The sequence below is a fragment of the Corvus kubaryi genome, unplaced genomic scaffold (assembly GCF_017639235.1).
Source record: "Corvus kubaryi isolate FWS band 111438036 unplaced genomic scaffold, C.kubaryi_AGA036_p1.0 split3-73, whole genome shotgun sequence".
Lineage (NCBI taxonomy): Eukaryota > Metazoa > Chordata > Aves > Passeriformes > Corvidae > Corvus > Corvus kubaryi.
This window is the reverse complement of record NW_024582091.1, coordinates 1755825-1778000: the sequence shown is the minus strand read 5'-3', so window position 1 is coordinate 1778000 and position 22176 is coordinate 1755825.

Genomic DNA, 22176 nt, shown 5'->3' with positions numbered 1-22176 from the left:
CCATTGAGGCTGCTTTGCAGTAGAAGTGAAAATTTGTCTCTGATATACTGATTGTTGCTCTAGTACAGGTGCAGTACCATGGAAGTTTATTCTGTGCTACATTGGGAAAAGGTATACTTGGAAAAAAAAAGAAAACCACCAAAAATCTTTCAGCTGTACTGTGGATCTTCTTGAAGGCATGCTAACTAGCCATAACTTTGAGATTTTATTGTGTATCCTCCGTTATGTTGAAGTTACATGGATTTTCGAACTTGCTTGCATGTGTGGATGTATATTGTTCTGTTTTCCTTGTACTTTACTATTTTCAGTTCACTAAATTTTATACCATAAGTATTTCATGTTATAATGAAAAATATTACTCTGCGTTTTCTAATTTATTGGCCAAATAGACCATATGTGTGGTTGATGCCCACCTCTTTGATGAAGTACCTGTAATAAAATGGAGATTCTGTGGTCTAAGCTTGCATTAACAACAAAGGATGGCCTAGCAGAGGCATCTTTTAGCGAAAGAGTGAGGATGCAATCAGTATTTTAAAAATGTAGTTAACAGGTTCAGATTGCTTCAGCTAAAGAATCAATGTAGTACACTAAAATCCATTGCATATTTTCAATGCAAACAAGTGTCTTTTATTTCTTTCAAAAACTTTTGTGAAACAGATATGTTGCCTTTAAAAAAGTTTGTTAATCAGAATTATTTGGTGTCCCTCTTAGGCTAAGTCGTCCCTAGCAGCAAATCCACAAGGAGGGCTTTTGTTTCTTTGTAGAACCTAAAAAAATCAGAACATCAGAAATATCAGAAATCCTGCTTTCCTCTCCATGGCCACTGAGAAATTTAGCCCTTGAATTACTGTCCTGGTTTCAGCAGCTTTTACATACTGTTTTCCCTTCTCCACCCCTGTATATGCCTGTAAGAAGCCTTTCTGATTTAAGTTATCCTGCTATTCCAAGTAACATGATTTTTACTGTGGTTTTTATCACCTTAAAGCAATTGTTTAAATTCTTTTGTGTGACATATTTACAGAAATTTCCCCTGGAAAAAACAAAGAAAACAAAACAAACACAGCCAAACACATATAGACATACACATACATACACCATACACACATCCATGCACCAAACAAGCAAACAAAATATCTCAAAAACCAGTTTTCTTTCCTCCTGCAGAACTACATGAAGTCGGAAGGTCAGGTAGTAGCAACGTGTGGCTGTGTTCCTAAAGTTGTGTAAGTGAACTTCAGTGTCCATCTTGCAACAACCCCCACTAATATTAGAGAAAAATTTCATTACTTACAGTCGATGCAGATTTCTGCAATGCTCATTCTGGAATATTCAAGACAGAAAACAAGACTAACTGTCATAGAGCATAGGAACAACTAACTCAGTGTGCAGTTTGGCCCCACACAATCAAAACTTGTGAATTCCCAATCTTCCTAGCACCTCCCTTAATCCTGTTTATTCATTTCTTTAAGAATTTAATTCTGCTCTCATTCTCTTATATTCATATTATCCAGTTTATTTACTTACTTTTCTCCCCTTAGGCACATTAGTCTACCTAAAAAACCCTGACTATAAAAGTATGATTAATATGCTATTAGATAAGATAGATGCCCAGAACATCAAGGAATAATTGCAGATATATAGTAAACCAAATATATTCCTAGTGCTATTTTGCGATTTGAGAGATAAGTATTAAAGATAATCCTGATTATTGTCTGTGTGTTGCAAACACTTTAAAGAGCCTTGAGCAAAGTATCTCATAGAAAAAAAAAAGGCTTAAATGCAGAAACTATACAAACACTAAGGAATGTCCTAGCATTAACAAGGTAGGTATCTTTGCAAATAAGAATGAAAAATGTAAAAATTTAAAGCAAGTAGTCATTTAGGATAAAAAAAACTGAGGGAAGTAAGCCCATATAATATTAATTATAATTTATCTTCAGACTATTTTTAAAAGTTATGTCATCTATAGAACATCTTCTACACAAATAATTTATTCATCAAATTAAATATTTTTAATTTCTAGATACCATAAATAATAATAATAAAACATAACAGCTATATGTTAAATGCTAGCAGAACATTTTCTGAAATTTGGGTGTAGCAAGCTTGCCATCTACTGATCAACAAAAAAAATCTTTGTTTACAAGATCTTTTTGTATACCATACTGTTTAGTTTGAAACTCTCTTTATATGATGAATCAGTACTTGTGTATTTAAATAAATCTAATTCCAGTGCCTCTGAAGGACAATATAAGGCCTCAAAGGTATGGTGCTAGTGGATCAAAGATGAGTTCCTGAAGTACTTCCTATAGCCATTGAGGAATTTTTCACTGAAAGACATAATCTTATTGAGTATTTGGGGAATTTACTTGGCTTCTCTTAAAGCGTATATTCCTAATTCACAGATGTTCTCATGAAGTTAAAACATTATTTTATGAATAATATGGCAGAAGCAAATAAATATACTTTTTTATTTCAATTCTTTCCATTTCACAAAGAGAAATTCACTTGTCCCATGTCATCTGCCAGCTTTGCCCTCATTCAAACCTTGTCAGTGCATAGTGGAAAATTGCAGAAAATCCATATGTCCAGAGTATTTGGTGTTGTACACCCTCATGTTCCACTCAGATGGGTTTAGACATGAAGGTTAAAATCCACAGTTATGTCATATGTACAACAAAGAAAAGTCTGTACTCTTTTGTAAGAGTCTGTCTTATGGGTTAGCTTAATAATCATCATTATTGCTGTATAATTTTTCCCTTTGCCATTATCAATTAATTTCATTCAATGTAGAATTATAACAGTATGGATAATAGAGCATGAAAATGGACAACCTGTGACTAAGACAGTGATTGTATTTTAAACAGTGATTTAAAAAGAAAAAAAATCTCTTTTAAATTATTTGAAATTTTGCAGACCTTTATTTAGCAGAAAATGCCTTCAGAATGTGTGGAAACATAAAAATTCTGAAATTTATGGACCAGAGCAAGATTGAGAGGAAAGAATATGCTCTTTCCAAGAACATGAGAAAGTTTGTCTTTCAATCTAATTCAATCTATACTATTTAGACTCTGTGACAGGTTATTTTTTCACAGAGTTGCCATGTAGATCACGTCTGGAACTTTTCTCTTTTTGATATCTGCCTTCCCTGCTGGATAATATTCTCCTGTAACATCATTATTTAAAGTTTTATTATAATTTCAATTGTACTGGCATAAATCAGGAATTATTTCAACTCAGTTAAAGAATTTTAAATTACCTCTGTTAACTCCAAATAGAGTTAAGGTGTTTTGCTGCAGAACCTCCTCTAAACAGGACTATGATTTTAGATTGCATGGGAGTATAACCTAAAGGCAGAAAGTCCCAGAGACAGAATGATTTGTAGAGACTAAGGTATTTCAAGAGATTTGTCTGCAGAAATCAATAAGCTTTGTCAAAATAAATTTCCTAGCTGGCATTCAAAATCTCTGCCACAACTACTGTACATGGCTTGGTTCATCTAGCAGCTTAAAAATCTGTTCTTTGGGAAGGAGTAGGAGGAACTCTGCAAGGTTTGGGATTTTGTTTTTCTTTTCCCTTTGAGACTACTTTCTATACCTTTCAGAAGGTGACCTGAAAGTACTCTGCGTTTCTGGGGCCAAATAAGTCAATCTCTATTCAGGGAAAGCTCCAAGTCTGTTGGGGCAGATGAGTCACAGCCATCCTGCATATCAGCAGGAATACATCACAGCATGACAGCTACCGCAGATCGCTTTGCACTTCACCTCTTTACAAACACTGGCTCATCTACCTCCTCCAAACTTCAGCAAATGCCAGAGAAGAGGCACCCATGACACAGCTCTTCAGCCTCTACTTTACTCTCCCCAGAATCCAACTGGCCTCGTGGTCCTGCTGCCACCCTTGGTAAAGCTGCCTTCAAAACATCCAGAAAGGATCCACAAGACGGGCAGGTTGCGAGGGAGGTGATCATGTGTGATGAAACAATAGCACTATTTTGTACGCTGTCACTTATTCCACACCTTGTGGAGTTTTTTAAGGAATTGTTTAGTTCACTACAAAAGTATATTTAATATGAATATTTGGTGTTGATGATCTTCACATAAAAGGAGATTAAACTAGTAGAGAGTCCTTTAAAAAAATCTAAGATTATATCTACTTTTCTGTGCCACCAGAAGCAAAAGGAAATTCCTAAAGGAATATAGTCATGTTGGTTTTTTTCTCTTCTTCTAAGCAAACTGAAAAGAAGGATTTACACATTAGTTAGGACATATCTAAACTCAATGGCATGATCGGTCAGAAAATATTGTACCATCAAAATAATAAGGCTGCATATATTGGGAGAAACATAAATAACCCCAGCTTTCTGCATATTTTAAACTACAGAAAGGTGGTGTTCTTTGTGTCAAAGTAAATTTAAAATAAATAGAACTTTATATTCATATGTATTTAAGCACAGGTATCAGAATCAGGGAAATTGAGAAAATATTACAGATGTATTAGATCTTTGAAAAGAAGCTTATTAAAAAGGGTCAACTTCATTTTTGTAAGAAAATATTAAGGCTTAAAAATAGGACAGCTAAGATGGAATATAGCACAACAGTAATTAAGTAGTAGATTCTAGTTATTTCTGCAAAGTTTAAATAGAAAATTAGGTAAATATGGGATTTGGTACTTTAGCAAAATTGCTCTAAAGCAAACTTTTACATTGATTAGCATTAAAATTCCAAATATGACATATCAGTAATACTTGTGAGAGCATATTTAATTACACTACTTATGTAGATATAGCTTCTTTAAGCTCTCCTTATGGTATAACGCTACATTCAGGTCTGAAAAATCAAATCTGTACAGACTATTGCTTTTTCTCCAAGTTCAAGTCCAACTTCAATTAAGAAAAAAACAGGAGTATCTTATTGAATTAGTCCTTTGTCTCAACTGAATTTGATGAAGCATCTCCTTATTGTTGCAGGACTTCTCCAAGATCAAGTTACTTGGAATTTGAGGGGAAGAGGGGGCTCAGGCACAACAATTCATTTTGCTGGATTTTGTTAAGAGTCATTGCACCACAAATCTTAATGTAAAATGCATTAAAATACATCTTCAAATAGACTCGTCCTATCTGATTATAACCCTTTTTTCCCCTCCTATAAATTTGTTTCCTAAACTTTCACAACTGATATATTAAGAATAATTGTAGCTTAACTGGAGTAGTTAGAGTGAAAAAGTTGATATCACTCTTTTAAACATGATTTTTGAGGCAATTAACATTCTGCATGGTTTTATTTTTCCACATATAATTTAATCTCAGGCAGCTGCTGGTATTATTCCTGGGAAATACTTCTTCCCTGCTGCTCAGTTAGAAAGATGAATATGTGGTTCTCTCCTTGCCTGTACAGTCTTATTCCCGGTGCCAAGTCTAGAAATTTACATCAGAACTACTCTGGTTTTTTTCAAACATAAGATGTGTTCATTTATTCAATAGAGTGGACTAAATCCAGCACTATGTTTTCCTGGCTTTACCTATCTGTAATTCATACAGGAATTACTTTGAGGAAAGACACAGAGTAAACAAGCAGTAACTCAAAATCATGTTATTTTTAAAAAGAATAGCAGTAAGAAAGTATTTCATGAATCACTGCAAGAGGTAGTTAAAACTGATGGTTCTTATGAAAAACATAAATTTTAGGACTGGCTTAAGACCAATCTCTAAATAAAACAAGGGTGAGTGACAGATGTTAACCCATTCCCAAGGTGTTCTGCTGCTTATATTGGTACAGCAATTGAAAATAACTCACACCATTTCTAGAGCATGAAGTATAGACCATGAGTTTTTTACAGCTCCTTTAAGTTATATCTGCTACTTCTAATCCAAAATATACACTATATTAGTTTTCCTTTTCTCTTCTGTATTTTACCAAGCTTTCTATTATAAAAGAACTTATACATGAATTACTGAATTATTTACAGCTACAGGTTCCTTAATTAAACCTGTTAATTAATTAATGCATTAAGACATGCAATATACTGGCATATACCTAAATAAAATAACACTAAAAAGTGTTAGACATCAGATACTCAATAAATGTGATGCCAACAGCTGAGCAAAGATGGCCCTGCATTGTTTTATTTTCTGAGATTGTAAATTTATATTTTTAAAAATCCTCGGGAAATTCAGCACAAGGCTTTGCCTTACTGCAAAATTGAAGCTAAATATGTTTTTAAATTATCAAAAGCTCTAAAATTTTGATATTTTGTTACCACTAAATTGTCTACCACACAAAGGAAAAATGAAAAGGTAAATCTGTACACTGTGTCCCCAATTTTGGTGTGTTTAGTCCAAATGTGTTTTTCTGTTAAATCAGAAGTGCATTATTTTAATGATATTGTAGAACATGTATGATATGTTTTCTCAACTACATTTGATTTTATCTAAAGTTGTAGTATAATATTGGAGCACAGCAATTCCTAAGTGATGATGTCTGCATAAACCAATGGGATTAGAAATTGGTTCCTCAGTCTTTAACTGAGGCCAGTGCAATCAGGTGTTGCCCCTTCACAAATCACTTAGGAGTGTACTTGATGTCCTGTTGCTTAACTGTGAGGAGCACTAGTAAAAAACATAGACTGTAAGAGCACTTTCTCACTAAAGACTGATACTTCTGTCCTTCCTATGAAGCTGTTACATACTAAAAGCCAGGTTTTCTTCATTATCGAATAGTATATAAACGGTATTCTCAGTCTTTATGTAATTTGTTCAATATATACAAAAATAGGCTTTTGTTCCTTTTGGATACAAAATAATAAATGCTTCACAGGGTGCAATACAGTATAAAATTCTACAACTGAAGCCGAGAAGGTTTCTGATTGACATTAGGTAACTGTGCTGTCTATTTTATAGACATAGTCTGTATGTTTGGGTGTCCAAGCAAATTTGTATGCTGGTTTTGGTGGAAAAAGCACTGGGTGAATATTGACCCAGAGAGTGAGTGTCTCTGGAGAGCCATTTTACTTTTTCCTCATGAACGGAAGTGGAGTGAAAACAGGATCAATGACAGAGGGTAATCATATTCCTAATCACTGAAGTTTGTTGAGTTTTAATTTATAGTGGATAGGGAAACATCGAAGGACCAGCATCACAGGAAATCATTTATACTGCAAATTACTCCAGAAATTAATTCCCAAAGACATTAAATATTGTCCTTTTTCCATCTTCTAAAATTACGTTGTAGAAGCCTATTTGTCCTGCAGTTGAGCACCTGTTTCAGAGTGTATGGTTCAAACAATATGTGTGCTTTTATGTAATGAACAGAGAAATGAAAGGCTAAGACTTCATGAGATTAGAATTTTGCCCCTGACCCCTTATGGTCTGGAAGAATTACCAACTCTTCTGTCCCATGAGAATAATCTCTGCTATTTTCCTTCCCACATTCTTGTAAGTGAGCCAAACATTCCTGCCCCAGAAAATCTCTGCATGATTCTGTGTGTGTAGGCACATGCACGTGCTTAGAGGAATATTTGCATGCTTCATTTATCAAGCCCAAACTTTAGGGTTGGATATATCCCTCACCAATACCAAGCTAGTTTCTGTTTGGTAGAGACAAGATTATATTATGCTATTTGACATTTTAATCTTTCCCACATCTGAGTTTTCATCTTCTGCCTAAAGAAGTTTCTTCCAGTTTTTCTTCAAATCTTCCCCAAAACATTTCAGTTTTATAACCAATAAGTAAAAATCCAAGTGTGACGATATTTGCAGTCATCTCATTTCCAACCCAGTTTTTCAGTGCAATTTTCTTGTCTCAGTAATTATTTCTAGTTAGACATGATGCAGCTGTAGAATGTCATGGGAAAAGCCCGACTAGAAGAAAATACTTACATAATCAGCAGACAGAAAAAAAAAGCAGGGACTTAAGTTCAACTCTTCTGAGATGCTCCCAGAACTTTTGTATTAACTTTGACACTGTGTTTATCAAGCTAAAATAATTCAACTTGATAAGGCAGACAATTTATGAGACAAGTTTATTTTTTTCAGTGCTGATTTTGGTACCAGTCACAATTTTTTCTCTAAAAGAGAATGGAAATTGATAAATATAGATATGGTTAATGTCTATGAGCTCATGAAAAATTCTACATTGAAGTAGTACTAAGTCATACAGTAAATGCATTCATTGAATCCAAATATAATTCAAATCCTTAAAACAAACAGCATGAAACATCAGACAGAAAACATCCTGAGGTAGTGTAACCACTATGAATTATCTTTATTATTACAGCAGAGAATGTAAATTTAATCTGAAATATTTTACTGACATTAAATATGATTTTATTTCTTCTCTGATTTACATCATTCTTCGCACTAGTTCAACTCTTAGGTGAATGTCCCATACAGGGACCAAACACATGATCTTGGCATTATTAGCAGCAGCTGATCTAATCTCAGGCTGTTGTACATAGAGACTGATTGTGGCGATACTGTGAGGCTGGTAACAGTGGTGAACATACTAGTACGTTTACACTGCAAGCTGGCTTTGCCAACACTAATGACACTGTGTCAGAGACTGAAATATTATATTTTATGACTTAAACATTTTCTTAAAGGACTTTTAAAAAAGCTGCAGAGAAGACTACCACACCCTGAATGGGGCCCTGACTGAGGCCTGACACTGCTCGCTGATGAAGATAAGATAAAGTAACAACTCAGGGCTGGGGACAGTCACAAAGCACAGGCTTAACACCTCCAAGATGAGGACCACAGCCCCAGGGCTATCAGCTGCCAGGTTCGAACAGACCCTCCACCAAAGGAGAGGGGAGGAGAGGCCTTGGGTGTGTGTTGGAAATGCCTCTGGTCAGAGGCACAGTGACTGCCCATCCTCCACTGTGCAGAGGAGCCCAGCTGAGGGGTCCTCACTGTGGGGGAAGCTTATCCACAGCAGAAGGGGGTGACATGGTCCATCAAAGGGACCCCTCTCAAAGGCGTCCCCAGACCCTGCACCAGAGCACCAGAGATGATGCAACAGACCCTCAGTGTTGCAAGGGACAGTGTCAAGCCAGCCCCCGCAAGGAGAGACACGTGGGCGTTCCCACCTGGCTCAAAGTGTATATTAATCCACGGGATTCTGTACTCTTTGGCGTGTGGTGTGGTGGCGTGTGGCAACGTGGCGTGTGGCAGCATGTAGCAGCATGGTCATAGCAGCGGGGGACCCTCACCACCAGCAGACCGGATGGAGGGGAGCAACGAGACGTCATTGGTACCCTTGGATGGGTGATATGCTTCTACCTAATCCCTGTTACCTCTCCCTGTTCCCCCACCCCCCACGCACACTTCTTTCTTTCTTTCTTTTCTCTTTCCTTCTCTTTGCCTCTCTACTATTAAATAAAATACATCAATTTTTTGGCAACAACATCTAACCTCATTTGGTTTTAATCTTGTTTCTGGGGATATTTTGAACCTTCTAAGTTCTTTCTGGTTTATGCTCAGAGACTTAGCTTTCTTTGCTTTTCTGGGTTTAAACCAGATCGCAACACAGTGAAAGCTCAACTTCTTCCATTTTAACAAAGAAAGGATCTTCAAAACATTGATTGACATAGATATTGTCCGTAAATGTAATTTTCAAAAGAGAAACTTTTCATTGAATTTTAGCCCTTAGAAGGATTGTTAAATGGTCGATGGCGAGAACTACTGGAATGAGAGTTCAAGTTCCCAGCCTTGGAACTCACAGACTCACAGACAAAAGTCCTCAATTCTTAGCAAAAATGTACATCAGAGCACTTACTACCCAGAGACATCTAAGTTACAGTTGAAAGAAATTAGCTTGGAAAAAATTGTATGAGCAAGATAATTTTATAACACTTCAGCTTTTTATTACTTCATGAGTACGTATTTTCAGAGTTGTACGGGGATTCATATGTAAGGAAAAGAAGATGGGATATGTTGTTGAGGATTCTTTGTGGTGTCCCTCCACTGCTTTCACCCCCCCGCCCTAGCGAGTTTTGCATATAAATGGATTGTTCATCATTACATGGGAACATATTTTTGGTCTTGTTTCATCTTTCTTGCTCTCCTCCTGGCCAGAATATTCTTGTATCCATGTGCACAGCTTCAATAAAAATAATAGAAATTATTCTCCTCCCAAAATAAATTACAGCCTTGTTGTTTGGAATCACAACAAGCACATCAAAATTTCTTCAGCCAATTTGGAGAGTGCATTTTGCTTCCTAGACGAACGCTGTATGCACTAAAAAATCTGCATTCAAGCGACTCAAGTTTTATGCAATTAGCTTATGCTAAAATTACAGTTTACTGTAATTTAAGTTTTTCTATGTTCCATTTGAGCTGTCATTTAATTTGCATCTTATCCACAGCGTCTCCCAAAATTTTTAAAGGCAGCATCCCATGATTCATGAAGTCTTATCTGCATAGGTCCTGTCCTTTCATCAGAGATCCTACTGCCTCCTTCTCAGTCTATCAGCTCTGCTACAGATGCTGGTACTCAGACAGCAAGTCAGGCTAGACTTGCCTGTCTCTGTCTCAAGATATTCAACTGTTTGCCCTGTCTTTCCATGCTGGTTGATCCAGGGACAGTGCAGAGACATCTGAGTTAGCCATGTAGGGAATTAACATGGGCCTGGCAGGGCAGTGGCTGGGCATACCCTACATGGCAGAACCAGTTTTTGGAAGGACTTGCAGGTGTTGGTTGACAAGGAGCTCAACATGGCCCAGCAATGTGCACTTGCAGCCCAAAAAGCAGATCAAATCCTGGGCTGCATCCAAAGCAGTGTGGCCAGCAGGGAGAGAAAGGGCATTGTTCCCCTCTATTCCGGTCTTGTGAGACCCCACCTGGAATACTGCATTGAGCTCTGGGGTCTGCAACATAAGAAAGGCATGGATCTCTTGGATCAAGTCCAGAGAAGAGCCATAAAGATGATCACGGGGCTGGAGCACCTCTCTATGAAGACAGGCTGAGAACTGGTGCTGTTCAGCCTGGAGAAGAGAAGGTCCTGGGGAGACCTTAGAGCACCTTGCAATGCATAAAAGGGTCCTACAAGAGAGCTGGAGAGGGATTTTTTGCAAGACCATGCTTGTAATAGGACAAGGGGTAATGGCCTTAAGCTGAAAGGGGAGAGATTTAGATGAGGTATAAAGCAGAAATTCTTCCCTATGGTGAGACACACAAACAGGTTTCCCAGAGAAGCTGTGGATGTTCCATCCCTGGAACAATTCAAGGGCAGGTTGGATTTACAACCTGATCTGGTGGATGGCATCCCAGCTCATGGCAGAGATGTTGGAACTAGATGATCTTTAAGGTACGTTCTAACCCAAACCATTCTATGACTGCTTGAATCTTGTTTATGGCTTCATTCCTAATGTGCTTTTATCTCACAAAGTAGACACTTCTTAATAATTGGAACCAAAGTTTGTATGTAATTCAAATATACATTGAAGGGAAACTACACAGCATCTTTTTTTTATAATCTGAAAAATTAAAGTGTTAAATAAACTTCATAATAACTTTTATTAGATTTTGATTAGATTTTCTAGAGACGATCAAGAAGTATGTTAAGGATTTTCCCAAGACTATAAAAAAAAGCAAAAAAGTATCATACAAAAATAAAAGAGAGTTTTAGCTAAGGGCAGTTCTGGAAATGATTTAATTATTTTTAATATATTGATAACATGTCAACTCTTAGCTTATTGACGCTTAAAAATATTTTTTTTACTGCTTTCTGCCTTTGTAAATAACGCATTTGAGACACTTGATTTTGTAATTTCACCTTCAAAACATGGGCTGACTTTCATCTTGTTGTGTATTTGGTCTGACTGAGATGGAGATTTTTGTTATTTGCAATATTTTTATTCCAGAGCAAATGCTGCGTGTACTGAGGCCTTATTTCCCAGTGAGTGGCTGGACATCACCTGCTTGATGGGAAGTAGAGACATAGTGGGGAACTTCTGTTGTTGTAATTGTGAAGGGACAAGGGGTGGATTGTGTGTAAATTGTCCACTTTTGTTGACTCTGGGGTCAGTGAAGGAGAACAAGGTGCTCCATGTGTTGGAGCAGACATTCCCCTGCAGCCCATGGGGAAGACCATGGTGAGCCAGGCTCCTTCCTGTGGCTCATGGAGATTCACAGTGGAGAAGATATCCACCTGTAGGCCCTGGAGGACCCACATTAGAACAGGAGGATGCCTGAAGGGGACTCTGACCCAATGGAGCAGGCTTTCTGGCAGCACTTGTGACCCTGTGGAGAATGCACACTGCAGCACTCTGTTCCTGAAGGACTGCAGACTGTGGAAGGGACCCATACTGGAGCAGTTCATGAAGGACTGCAGCCTGTTGGGAGGACCCATGTTGGAGAAGTTCCTGGAAGACTGCCTTGCATGGGGGTGACCCCACACTGGAGCAGGGGAGAGTGCAGGGAATCATCCTCCTGAGGAAGAAAGAGTGGCAGAAGCAGCGTGTATGATGAACTGGCCAGAACCCTTATTCCACACCCCCTGCACTGCTGGGAGGGAGAAGATAGAGAAAACTCAGAGTAAAGTTAAGCCCAGGAAGAAGGCAGGGGAGGGGTTGGGGGGTAGAGAAGGTGTTTTTGAGATCTGACAGTATTTCTCATTTTCCTGCTCTGATTTGATAGGTAATAAATTCAGTTGATTTTCCCAAGATGAGTCTGTTTTGCCCATGACGGTCACGGGTGAGTGACCTATACCTGCCTTTATCTTAACTCACAAGCCTTTCCATATACTTTCTCTCCTGTGTCCAGCTGAGTAGGGGAGTGATAGAGCAGGTTTGATTAGCACCTGGAGTCCAGCCAGGGTCAACACACTACACCTGTAGTAATAAAATCATGTTAAGAGTAAGGATGTTAGTTGAAAGATAGAGAGGTTTGAGATTTTCTTCAAAGCCAACGAAAGACTTTGGGCATTTGAACTTTTTTATTTATAAGTTGGAACTGCTATGTGTATGTGTGTGTATGTGTGCTTTAAATTAATCTGTTAGCTAAAAGTCTTCAACTCTTTTTTTCTGATCTTGTTACTTGGAGATCAAAGTGAGCTCTTGAGTGATACAGAATCATAATTTATGTAGAAATTCTTAATGTTTTGAAAGTGCAAAATGGACTATAAATGTTTTTCTCTCACTTAGCTTTGGATATTAATATTTTATAAAATTTAATTATAATCTAGTATGAAAGACATTTTGACCTCTGTGTGACACTAGTTATTTTCAGCGCAAGTTGCATTGAAATGCAATAAGAATAAGAATGTGGTTTTGAGCAATACCATTATGAAGATAAATGGTTTTGATTATACTGTGTTGTGCTAAAATTTGCAGTATCTAAGATTCTGTTGAGAGCAGTTTCCATCAGATAACTGAAGAAAAATCTGTGAAAGTTTTAAAACCTTTGGAACTGTTACAGTGAAAAAGTGTATATTGAGACTGGACGAAATAATCGTAATTTGGGATAAGAGGTGAATGATAAAGGTGGATGCATTTAATGCAGATCTGTGTACCATACTGAGCATCTGTTTCCATTCCATCTTCTCCACCCAATTTTAACTCTGTTAAATTGGAGACATTTTTTGTATCTTCTCTATTCAATATATATCGTATAAGTTCTGGTTAGAAAAAGAAAAACTCTTACTCCTAATCAAATAATCATGAGAAAATAATGACCAATATTATCAATTTTTGTTCCATGGCTCAGCAGAAGACTGGGGGCAAGTATGTCAGGTATGAGTGATTATTAGGCTATTCTATGCAGGAGAAGCAGATTTAATTCACTAGAAGGACTGTGGACAACGTGCTACTTAAAGAGAAGTGATTAAGCTTTGTTTGATATTTTTTCCAATTATTTTATTAGTTGCATAAACCAATTTAACCTGCTTTTTAAAATGGCTGTTTTCCTTCAGAAAAACAAAAGAAAAGAAAATATTCCAAAGTTTTCTTTCTTATGTATTTTATTTCTTCAACTTCCCTTTTTTGAATATATTATTTCTTATGTATCTAGTTTTGTCAAGGTAGACAGTTCTAAAAACTGCTTACTAAAATTTTAAATCTGAAGCTTGGAAGAGAATTGTCCCTTGGAAGATTCACAGCTCAGCCCTGTGTTTAGATACTCAGAACATGACATATCTGGGTCACTAGAAGAATGATGACAACTAAAACGAGGATACTCTAATCCTGACATTTCACATCCATTGCAAAGATTTCATGCTATTGGATATTTTTTATTTTAAAATGAAAGAAAATAAAAATGTTCTACCCCAAATCCACAAAATTACGTATTTACAATATTGTTAAACTGGGTTGCATACTTGTAAATTATCTCTTTTTTTTTTTTTTTAATAATTTGGTTTGTGGGACACTGGACAAATACGAAGTTGATTCTCAATCCATTTTGACAAAATCATGCTGTAATGTATTCAGTAATGCATACTGGAAAATAGTAAACTTTATTGTAGTAGGCAAACATGGAACTGTGTGAACATGTACGCTTGTTAGACGGGTTGCTTATTCAAACAGATACTTCTCAGATTTTGTAAAGGAGGTACTATTTTGGATTTTCTGAACTGACATATTATTGACGTGCTGTTATTCAAGTCACTGAGCAAAGGTTGATATGTTGTTCACAAATTTAAGACAGATTTCTGAAACTTACTGAAAAACAAGGTTGTTCTATTCTGATGGTTCAATTGAATCTGATTTTTCTATGTAGTACAAGTACATACGGAGTATTTTTATTAGTCTTTCAAATATAGATCTGGGATGATGGACTTTGAATTGCAGAACAGTAACAAAATTGAAAACATTATTAAGGAAAAAACAGAAAAAAATAAGTTTATTGGAACTGAAAGGTCATCAGTTTTCTTAAGCTGATATTTTAAGGAATGAAGATTTTCATGAAACAGGTGAGTTCTTCTGATATTCCACAAATAGAACATGCTGTTCCCAGGAAGTTAAAAAGACCTTTCTCACTGGAAAGGACAGTAAATGACAGGCTTCATCTTTTCATCCAAGAAGAAAATTGCACAGGAAGTTCCAATGAATGGTCACCTAACATCTCTCTCATGTAGAATTGGAGGGATGGAGTGGATACCACAGGTTATTGTCTTAACCAATGTCTTGAGTTTACCAAAACCTACTGTTTCAGGGTTTGATTAGGTTACATTTGCTTAATAATGAACAGACAACAAGATCATTAGACCATTAGAGAAACACCAAAAATTTGACATTAAACTGCTCCAGTCCTGTGGTCTTACCCAATGGGAATACTATGCATAAAATCTTTGAAATGTAGAATCTCAAAGTCAAAAAAGTAACAAAAGGATAATATTTCACATAGGAGCAAAGGACAGCATGAATGAGACACTCAACACCTTATTACAAGCTGGCTCTTTCAGTTGTTGCAGTACTTTGACATACTCCAAGCAGATCAATAGCTGTTACAAATAACATAAAAAAATGTCATGGTCTGTAAATAATTTTGTAAGATGATGCTTGAATTCTAGCCTTCTTAGAAAAATTTACAATCAAGAGACATTTTTGTCCAAGGTTAGCTAGGAAAATTCTGAATCAGGAACATAATTAAGATAGTTTCATGGCATTTATTCTAGTGCAGACAAGCACAATTAAAATTATCAGAACTGAGTAAAATCCCTCCTACATAGTCTATGGGAAATATCTTTAGAATATTTTAAATTATCCTTAATATGCATTAACTTGATAATAAAACACTTCATGAGTTAATCTCTTTCCAGATACATATTTTTACCTTTCAATCACCTATGATTTTCTATCAAAGATTTTAGCTCGCTTTATACATATCAAGGTAGTTTTGTGAGGCATATATTATTCCAAGCTTTTTTGTGACTGAAATGAGATACAGAATACAATATCTATATTGTATTGTATTATTTCAGAACTATATCTGAAATAAGATATTTGTGTCTCTGTGTATGCACATTACAAAAAGTCAATTGTGTATTATTTTTCAGCATGTCACAATAGATATATTTACTAGAAAAAGAGGAAGGACAGTGTTTTTATGTCCAGCACTAGACTGTAACAGCAAACAGTTCCTCACGTTCAACTTGGTTTTTGTATTTTTGTTTACTTGTGAGCATCTGCCTCTTTTTATTCTTCTCTAAAATACTAAACTGATTCAAGATCTTTGCCATTTTTATATTAAGAACAAAGATTTTACAAAAATGCTGTCTTCACTGATTTTTTTGTTTTTCTTTCACCCTCAGTCTTGATGACAGTTTAAGTCATAGACTTGAAGATAAAAATTTTAGTCATGAAACAGAAGATTAAAGGTAAATTGGAAGAATCATTCTGATTGTATCTGGGTATGGGATTCTGTGAACATTTTCTCCTAATAAAGGAAGAAAGGCTGATATACAGAACACATTAAATATTAATATTTTGTCTTTCTGCACATACTAGTAGAAGAAACCACACAATAAACAGGTGAAGAAAGTCAAACAGCCTGCCTACTAAACTAAAGCTTACAAGTATTTACTAGCCTGGCTCTGATTCTTCAGCAGGAATTTTTGCAACCTGGTTATGATTCCACTAGAAAATTGTATTCATTTCTCTGTGAAGAGAAAAAAATTTCTGATTACAAAAATAACCCTATCACTTTTGACCTTTCATTTTATGAAAGAAAATACTTTGGTTTTTAATCATCTCTTTTAAAAAAACCTCCCTGTGCCCTGGTCAACTTCTTTGTAAAAATCAGAGTTTAAAATCATTCTCTTAGGGAACATTTTGTTCCCTAATCTCATGCAGGATACCACTTCAACTTCTTTAAGAGAAAAACAACATCAAAATATTTGGCAAGTTTCAGAACTGTATTGCAATATAAAAGATTTATACATGTAAATCAGAAGCACTTCTTAAGGATGGCAGGCATCTATTATCTGTTCCCAGTGGTGTCATTTTATTTTCAGAAGTTTTCAGGCCTCATGAAGTTCTGCACTGAAACATTTCTCTTCAGAAATCAACGGCAGTGCTGATGGTAACTGGTGAGTGATCTCTTGCTGTCCTTATCTCAACCCACAAGCCTTTCATTATATTGTCTCCTGTCCTGCTGAGGAAGTGTGATAGGACAGCTTTGATGGGCACCTTGCATTCAACCAGGGTCAACCTATCACACCTCAAGGGTCTGCATTGGGACTAATATTATTCAGTATTTTTATTAATGACATAGCGCTTTCTCAGTAAATCTGCAGATCACACCAAGCTGAGTGGTGCAGTTGCGTCAGTAGAGGGAATGGATGCCATCCAGAGGGACCTGGACAGAATATGGGGCCATGTGAAACTCATGCAATTCAACAGGGCCAAGTGCAATGTCCTGCACTTGAGCTGGAGCAATCCCCAATATCAGTACAGAGTGGAGGATGATTAATCAAGAAGAGACCTGCAGAAAAGGACATGGGCATACTGAAGGATAAAAAATTGAACACAACCCAGTATCATGTGCTTCCAGTGCAGAAAGCCAATCGTCTCTGTATGTCAAAACAAGCGTGGCACAGAGGTTGAGGGAAGCAGGATTCTGCTGCTCTACACTACTCTCATTTGATCTGTAGTGCTGCATCCAGCTCTGAGGTACCCAGCACAAGAAAGACATGGACCCAGTAGAGCAGGTCCAGAGGAGGGTCACAGAAATGATTACAGACCGGGAACACCTCTCGTCTGAGGAAAGGCTAAGAGAGAGTTGGTTGTTCAAAATGGAGAAGAGAAGGCTGTGGCAAGACCTAATTGTGATCTCTCAATACTTAAAGTGGGCTTATAAGAAGGAATAGGAAAGTCTTTTTGCCATGGCTGTAGTAAAAGATCAAGGAGCAATATTTTTAAACTGTAGAGTTAGGCTGGACACAAGAAGGAAATTTTTTATGATGAGGTTGGTGAGACACCTGAATAGGTTGATCAGAGAAACTGTGGATGCCACATCATTGGCAGTGCTCAAAGTCAGGCTGGATGGGGTGAAAGCTGTCCTTGCCCATGCCAGGGGGTTGGACTAGATTATCTGGATGAATATCCCTACCAATCCAAACCATTCTATAAACCTGGCCCAGAAAATGGCTGCTCGTATGTATGTTCTTTGAAAAGCAAGAGTTTAGTTTTTAAGACAGTCACAAAAACAACCTTTAAATAGCTGAAACAGTCTTTTTTTTTTTAACTATAAAATAAGAAGGAGAGGATGGTTTGCACTGAATACCAGAAATCCCAAAGTTTGAAATATCTGGCTTTTGATAATGGTCCATGTAGCTTTGTTGATGTCTGTGAGCCTTGTAAATTCCTTCAGAGTTTACAGCTAGGCAGCTCTAGCAGGTACAGTACTAAGAGTTTCCCCTAACAATCCTTTAAGCAAAATGTCCATATATAACTGAAAAGTGTGCTGATGATTTTTGGTGATGGGTTTGAAACAGTATTATCTACAATATTAACACAAACAGAATAGTTCTAAATAAAGCTTGTGACAATGATTAGGGCCAAATACAACTAGATGTTTTCCCAGAATTGAATTTTGATGCAAATGAAAGCACAGTCAAGGCTTTACTGGGTGATGTTAAAAGGGCATATAAAGGTAAGCATTATTTTTTATTATTATTATTTTTAATTCTATATATTTTGCATATTTTAAAAAATAGGTTTTTTTATCTATTGTTTTCTATTGCCCATTAAGTCATTACATTGTTATTCACAAAGCACTGCGATAATCAAAGGCTAATCATAGTGGAATTTTTAACTCTAATTGTAATTAGTAAGGAATAAAAGAATATGCTTCATTAAGGTGAACCTTTAAAGAGGGAACTGATCATTGTGCAAAACATCAATTGTAGTTTAGATCTAATTATACTCAAAACTAAACCTTGGGATTTTCACATTAATAGAACTACAAATGACAAATTAAAATTACAGTCTTGTGAAAATATGTTCTCTTTATAATTTTACACTCTCATTTACAGTATTTTTCTGAGTAGAAAGGAATGTAGTCCACAGATTGGAACCAGCATTTAATACAAATATATAATAAATAAGCAAATATATGTAAATAGACAAATTATGTATATTTTAAGAAATGTGGAAATAATTTTAAAATGCAAAATACTCTAATCTCTACTTTTATAAAGAAGTCAAAGTCAAGAGTTTTTTAATTTACTAGAACATCCAACCTTTTCAGTAATAAAATACTACATTCTCCAAACATCTGTCTCCCTGTCTTGTTATTCCTACTAAGGCCCTTATCCTGAAAGGATGAGTTTAGTAAATTAGTTCCCATAGTCAACAAGGCTGTGAATGAGTTTTGTTGTTGTTGTTGCTATTCCTATCATTATTGTTGTTGTGGGTATTATTATTATTATTATTATTATCTTCTTCATCATCATCATAGAATCATGGAATCATTAAGATTATAAATTAAAAGATCTTGAAGATCATCAAGTCTGTCTGTTGACTCAGCACTCCCATGTTCACCACGTGCCACATCCACACACTTTTTAAACACTTCCAGAGACAGTGATTCCACAACTTCTCTGGGCAGCTTGTTCCAATATCTGAATGCCCTTCCAGTGAAGAAAGTTTTCCTAATATCCAATCTAACCCTCCCCTGGCACAACCTGAGGCCATTTCCTTTTGTCCAGTCACTTGTTACCTGATAGAAGAGATTGACTTCCACCTCACTATACCCTCTTTTCAGGCAGTTGTAGAGAGTGATAAGGTCACATTTGAGCCTCCTTTTCTCCAGACTAAATAACCCCAGCTCCCTCAGCTGCTAAAAAAACCCCCCTGTAAACTGTAAATTAAGTAAACTTTAGTAGTCCTCAGGAAGAATTTCCTAAATTGAGGAGCAGGGGAGAAAAAGTTGAAGATAAGTCCTTGTCAGCCAGCAGCTGAACTGACTCTACACATTTTGGTTAAACCAATCAGCATTTTATTTCTATATAGCAATGCTTCAGGTCTATGTTTTTTTCCCTTTGTTGTGGTGTTTTCACATGCTGAGAGTTGCATCAGGACTACTACTTCAAGGTCTGCCTGTGTCTGCAATAGTGTCTGTTTCAGTAGCCAGCAACCTTGGGGCAAATGGGAAACCGGACTGTATTCTTTTATCCCTGATAAAAAATTAAGTATATCCATAGAAATTTAGTGGCAGCTTAGTCTCACTGATGAGCCTCCTAATATCACTGTGTTTTGTTGAGATAAGCAGAAGCTTTTCAGTATTGCAGCTGTGGTGAACTTTGAGACAGGTGTCTTCTCTGGAAGGTCCCAGAGTCCTGTATGCTGAATGTGTGCCATCCCTTAGTGTACTTTGACATTCTTTGGCTACAAGGCACAATTTTAGGGAAGAAAGGCCAGGATAAGTATTAGTAAGTGCCTTGATCCAGACGGGACCTTGATTTAATTGTTGCCTCCCAGCATGACAGGGAGGAATTCATCATAAGAATGATACCTTTTGGAGGTTTACCATGGCACTGTCTGTCTGCCATTGCAGTTATTGAAAATCTGATCAATAAAAAGAAGGATGCCTTCAACACAATTCAGTTCACCAGGTGTAGGAGCATCTACTTTGAAGTAAGCTGGAATCTCTCCCTGGGCTCAATTGACTGTTTTGACTACATTGTCATTAAACAGAATGAGACTTCAGCCTTTTGCCTCAGTATTTGTAGACTGAACAGCGACTTACTGTAATCTGAGTTACAGTTTTTGTATTGTGCCTGTAAAATGTACCAGATCTGAAGGTGTGTCCTCCTTCCTATCCACGACTGCCTCATCCCTTGGCACTTCTTCAGTCTAAGTTGTTTTTGCTGTCTCCTTGAATTTAACTTCATAATACTAACTTCTTTCCTGAAATACTCTATATGTTGAGTTTCTACTTAAGAAATTATTGTCATGATTTGGTCAGGAACATGCAAAAATGTTTTGTGTATGGAGTACAGCATGTAGGATAAATATTTCCTGAAGTGGTCACTGATGTCTGCTATAAGCTAGAGCAATGAAACTTATAGGTAAGTCTGTAGAATTTAAATATATGCTCTCCATTCCATAGAGCTCTTTCTCATATGTAAAGCAATAATGGCTTTGTATTGGTTTTTTTTCCATGAGAAGGGTAGTATTTTTTAATCAAATTCTGCTGTATATTCTATTTTGGAATACTTAATATCCTTTCTCACAGCTCACCAAACAATAAAGACTATCCCTCTTATAACTCATTTTCTGAGGCCTTAGATGTGCAATGGAGTTACAGCAGTTTAAAAATTTATCGTGCATCCATAGAGCTGCAGTTACTTAACTGTGTCTCTTTCTTACTGCAGAAAGCCCATAGAAAACCAAGCTGGTTAAAGCATTTTACTGTGACTGAAGTACTTAATTTTGTCCTATGTTTGGCATGAGCTGTGTTCACATATGCTGTCACTATGGTTATGTTCACATGTGGTAACGCCTCAAGTATCAGTAACAGAATCAGGAGTCTGAGCTGTAATAATATTCAGTTTCCAGTAGATATAGCAAAAGTGTACCAGAAAATGGAATGGACCTAGTCTTCCAGCTGGTCACAATCCACCCTGCAGTCCTTTCTTGTGATCCCAGTCTCACTGTAGATCAACTGATGCGGCTTTTTAATTTTTTAAATTAATTATAGAATTAATTTTAATTATAATAATTATTAACAATATTAGTAGTAGTAGTATTACTATTATTACTATCATTACTATTATTATTGTTATTCATTTTCTCCAGAGCAGATTAGGTTGCATGGCAGAGAAGGATCTGGGGTGTGCTCCAGTAAATTCCATTTTCCAAGATTGTGGGTGCACTGCATAACGCCATAACTGATGATGTGAACTCCACCTATCACGGAATCATAGAATCATATAGTATTTTAGGTCAGAAGAGACTTTTAAGGGCAATTTACTACCATGCTTCCAGTACATATCTAGGTGAGTAATATTATTTGGAAAATTCTGTTTCAATTCATAATCATGAATGCACTTTTAAAGATTTTTAGACTGAGTATCTCAAAGAACTGAATTTATTTTTCCCCTGCCTTTCCTGGTAGGGTGTATGAGCTGATTTGCCTAAAGTCAGAAACTAAATCTATTGTTGATGAATCTCAATGTGGTCCCCTGTGTACTAGAACATTTTGTGTGTTTCACTGGACTGACTTTTCCCTCATT